This window comes from Trachymyrmex septentrionalis, unplaced genomic scaffold (assembly GCF_001594115.1).
Source record: "Trachymyrmex septentrionalis isolate Tsep2-gDNA-1 unplaced genomic scaffold, Tsep1.0 scaffold80, whole genome shotgun sequence".
NCBI lineage: Eukaryota > Metazoa > Arthropoda > Insecta > Hymenoptera > Formicidae > Trachymyrmex > Trachymyrmex septentrionalis.
This window is the reverse complement of record NW_017305988.1, coordinates 74,053-79,462: the sequence shown is the minus strand read 5'-3', so window position 1 is coordinate 79,462 and position 5,410 is coordinate 74,053. Positions and strand designations below refer to the sequence as shown.

The 5,410-nt window shown below is 32.9% G+C and overlaps 1 protein-coding gene across 2 annotated transcripts in view; it reads right to left on the bottom strand.

Annotated features, from left to right (window-relative positions):
- Positions 1-5,094, bottom strand: part of LOC108754773 (neprilysin-11-like) — a 24,284-nt gene extending 19,190 nt beyond the window's left edge. For both annotated transcript variants that reach the window (XM_018497356.1, XM_018497357.1), the window contains exon 1: positions 4,656-5,094. The gene's annotated coding sequence lies outside the window, so the exon portion shown is untranslated. The remainder of the gene's footprint in view (positions 1-4,655) is intronic.
- Between the last annotated feature and the right edge of the window lie 316 nt (positions 5,095-5,410).

The window sequence follows — 5,410 nt, the reverse complement described above, 5'->3', positions numbered from 1 at the left end:
TGCATCCCAGCGGATCGATGAAAGCGTGTTGCACGCAGCTCAGCTCTCTCGCTCAGGATCGGCGCTGCGGAAACACTGCATGCACACCGAACACACTGCGGAGCATTAACATTATCAGTATTGTACGGGGTACTTTATTCTCAGCATCCAGATACATGTACAAGTACTCTGAAAAAAATGCTACCTACGTACAAGTACAGATATTAGAAAAATAAAATACTTAGATACTTTAAATATATTTATTATTAATTGTAATACAAGATTTCAGAATAAATCAACTTTATGTACAGGCATTCATTTACAATTTCATGTGTTCGCACATAATATTTACGTATTATATATATTTTATACGTACATACCTGTACAACATAAAATATTATAGCAATATTGCAGCAATACTACTTTGAAAGATTGTAACATTTTATAAAACATTGCTGCAACAGTATGCAATATTTTAAATAATTAATCTACTTTTATTAATTGATGACATATTATTGTTTATTATATCACGTTCCAAAATATGTATGATAAAGCTACGATCAAAAGCATTCATGGACCTAAAAAGCATACTCAAAAAAAAAATGAGGGAATCTCCAGCTCATTTTGCATACGCTTTCTTATGCAAGAACATAATCGATAGCAAATGAATGCCTTAAACGGTCTGACTGGACCTTAAATTCTTGTACAATTCTGTATGAATTTATGCGTACGTATGTAGTCCTTTAAACTGCACGCCAAAGTGATTTTTCGGTCTTGAAACGCAAACTTTATTAAACTACCGCAGTAATATTACGAGTTAAATTATCTAGTAATATTTAACAATTTGATGCTTTTACGCATCTTATAGAACGATCTTAATAATGCTAAATGACAGTGAATATTACATTCGTAAATACAGCAGAAAAATCTGCTTAGTGCGGAACAAAGAAAACCAAGAAATTATCTATATGAATCAAATTTCCTTAATTCAGTCTCAATTGAAGAAAGTACTGAAGAAAGATTTAAAGTTTTATCGCTAGAGATACATGGATGTACCCAGGATTTCAATCAGGGGAGGAGAGGAAAATTTATCTTCGAAACTTATTAAAATATTAATTAGACTCTTAGTAATCAACATAATCAAAAAAGGAAGCGCAAATAAGAGTCAAGCGTAGTACTTTGTGCGCTAAAAAATTAATTTATGATATGAAAATAAATATGATTATAAGTAAAAAAATTTTTTACATATTTTTCGGCTTCGAATCTTCTTTAAAATATAGTTGAAATTAATAAAGGTAGAGAAAATTAACTAACCTCGCGTATCCACATACAACATACATATGTATAATTAAAATACTTATAAAGCCAGTCTTCGTGATCTTGAGCGAATTTTCTTACAAATAATGTATGAGCCACAAATTAGGTAATAAACGTTCAATTTTTCTGTGGTAAAAATAATTCTCACAATTTAATTGTTTTCCTTCCAAAATTTAGGAAAGAGGGTCAAGCGATTTCCTTGCCTTCTCCCCCTTTTCCTCCCCCCCCCCCCCCCCGCTTGAATAGATATACGTCTATGAATAGATATATGAAATAATATTTTTTCTCCGAGTTTTATATCCGTTCGTGATATTTTCACAACACGTATTTCTATTTTTACAGATCTGTTACATCGATCTCTTATATTCTGTACAATCTACATGTACGATCCTTTTGTCGTACTCCTTGCGGCCCGGTTAATTCCCGAGTCATCAAATTACGTTTACATAATTATTATCTGCGATAAAACAATCCACTCGCACATTCTTGATGTCTCGTACATCACGATACATTGTGCCTATCGTTTAGATCCGACCCTGTTCTCGCACTACGTGCTTTCGATTTCACGTCTACTAATCGTATCTGCCGCCTGCATGCATTTCACGCGGAGGAATCGCTGGTGCAACGATTGCGTTGCACTCATCTTTGATCATTTAACGCGGTTGGCGTTTGAAGATACAATATTAAAGTGGATGACTACAGATACAGTTATTTCTTACGCAACAAAATGTCCACAGCTGCGGATTTGCCACCGTGAATTTATCATCCAGATATAAAATAGAGCGTTTCGCGGATCACATCGTGGACTTTCAAGCGGAACACCAAGTGAAACAAAATAACTGATGTAGAGAAGAAATAAAGTTATTATTTTTTTTAACATTATGATTAGTCAAATTATTGATATTCTTACGTTACTAATTTATTAATATTTAAATAAATTATAAATAATTCAATTGAATTAATAATTATAAACAAATAAATAATTTGTCATGTACTAACAAAAATAGTAAACATTTTATTATTAATAAATTAAAATGCTTTTTTATATTAAAAATTAATTTTTAGCAATATAAAATAATTACTTGGAATGCAAAATTTTTATATGACCGTCACGGAATAAGAGCTCAATTTTGGCATTCGAACATTCACTTGTTAGAAAAACGAGGCTATCTCGAGAATATTTTGGACACACGAATCTTATCGAAATCCACAGGATGTTGAAGATATAAACAGACAACCTCGGAGAATTTTTGAAAGAAACGACCTCTTTGTACGGGCGCATGAAGAAAAACGCGCGAGGGGCAGCATCCCGTTTTAAAATCTATTCATAAACACACACACACACACACACACACACACACACACACACACACACACACACACACGATGTTAAAAAGAAACGATGTTACGTTCGTTAAGACGCGTTTTCCATCGTAAGAGATCCGCGTAAATCCGAAATTTAATTTCTTTAAAACGAGATGGTACACCGACCGTTCTGGCGCCGCGCCAGAGGGTAATTTAGTACCGGCGAGACGGTTTTGTTGAAGGTATATACTATATATTAATCTTGCGCCGCGCGTATTTTTTCAAATATATTTTTCGCAACTTCTTTATAACGTTTCAAATTAGATTAAGTTTGGTACGTTTTATGATACACACACATATGAAAAACTTTCCAATAAAAAAATCACGCGAGAAAAAAAAATTCAAAATTAAAAATGCTAAATATGTACATTCTAAATATTTCTTTTCAAGAGAAGGGAATCTCTAATTGGCATATCAAAAAATTCCAAGAATTTAAAGAAATGAAGGGCTACTCTCTTAATTATAAGCGTATTTATCGGAGCATTGCCTTGAGCGAATATGAGTCGAAAAACGATAATCACAAGACATAACAAGAGCATAACAAACTCTGCGATTTGTGACGTCAGACAATATTTAAAAAAATTCTACATCTAATATATTCTCTATTATACGAGAAATAGATATTTTCGATAAACTTTAACTTTCTATGAGGTCGACCAAATATTGTTGAATAGAAAATAAGAAGGCAATTACGCGGGCATCTAACGAAGATGCAGAATTACTTGACAGAAGAAAACAAGCTTATTGACACGCTACATTTTTTTATTGATAAGTTTCAATCAATGGTCAATATTTTCATGTAATGCCAGGATTTTTAATTTTTAAAGAGTTACAATTCTCTTTTTTTATGTAAGCACAGATTCGTACACATGTACTGTGATAACGTTTTTAAAAAACTTGGTAGAGTGTGCATCATGTACGATAGTGCGGCTAAACTGTGTCAGTATCAATAGATATTATAGCTATATATGTACGTATACAAGATTAGAGAAGTTTACGTCTTATAAAAGGATCTTTGATCTCTCGGCGTCTATTATCCGCGTCGCGTGCGTATGAAAATGTTAAACATTGGTTTAATACATCACGTGCATTCCTGGGAAATGTGACATCTCGCGTAATAAATGAATTTTGCATAACGATATTTGTAAAGAGAATTATATCATAGAATTTATAACTAAAAGAATTAAAAATGTTTGTTCTCTACCTTAAAAAAAATATTTGCGAATTTGCTTTTCTTTATCGCATGGAAAATACTTGGATAAATTGTAAAACTAAAATTTTCCAATTACAAAAGGGTTTTACCAAATAAATTATAATATTTCTCAAAATAACGTATGTACGTAACTGGATGTAATTTAAAAGTTAATAATGTAATGTGAAAAAATAGAATATGTATAAAAATGTGACAAGTTATAGTTACTGTATTAAAAAGGCTCGAATGATACCGAGAAATCGTTTCGAGATCATTTAATTCTATTAATGTAGATTAACTGTAACCTTGATTTAACTTGTTAACTACTGTTTATCTCTTTCTAATTCTAAAAACTAGAAAAAGATAAAGAGTAAAGGCTGCGGTATACGATGAATATTTTCCTCCTAAATTCCTTGCGTTTTAATGAATTAGCAGAAATTCTGCGTTTTCTTGGTACAACTCTAGCAATTTATTAAACTAACAAAATTTACTTAATTTTAATAAATATTTATTTTAATAGTTCTGACTTAACGTATACTTACAGTAGATAAATATTTATTCAATAAAAAAATGATACTTAAATCAAACGAATAGTTCTTTTACCAAATAAATATATGTTTACGTTTAATAAATATTTATTAAAATTTAGTAAATTTTTTTCAGTGCAAACATTCTACACGATGAAACAATGCATTGCGTTTCCCGGCTTAAGTAAAAGCGGAATTAAAGTTAATCTACATTGTTTAAAAATAAACATCAATGTTTGTTATTTCGCGCGAAGAATCGACAGACGAGCGCTCACCTGTTCGCAGCTTTCCTCGACGAAGCTTCTCACAAGGGCATATTAAAATTTCGTTCTATGTGCCGTCTGCAGATCCTCCAGTTGAAACGAATAGACTCGGCGTGCGAAAGAACGAGCGAAAATACGTCTCTTCCTCTCGATTCGCGATTTTGTTTTCCTCCGTGTCAGCCGCAGCCGCTTCACATCATCGCGCGAGCTTCGCTATGTTTTTTTTCTTTTTCTCTCGCTGATGTTCCTTCTTTTTTTACTTTTCGGCGGCCGCGTACGTTTCCATGTGCCGGCTGCGGCGGAGGATACGACTCGAGGCGAGAACCGCTAGTAAACTAAACTGAAGTTTCGGCTTGCGGAGGAGTAACTCTAATCTTCGAATCCCCCACTATTTCCGCGCCACGATGTTCCGTCAGGAGCGGATTGAATTGCGCGGTGTGCGGTTCAACGAGGCCGTCGTGCGGAACGCTATCTGTGACAGTTTTCAGAAAGAAATTGTCAGTGTACCCATTATTGTTACTAGACCTTCAAAATTCGACATTTCAGAATTAGATTCATTTTCGTTCCTGCGTACGTGTGTGTTAAACGGAATAAATTTCAATGATTGCATACACATACATTCAACTAGTTATAGACCTTCCTCTAGCATCATTTCAAATACTCACTATGTATTATTTAATAATTTTACTACGTTAAAGTTAATAAGTTAAATTGAAAATAAATTTCTAAATTTTTATCATGATTATTCATCTAATCGATATTAAGTT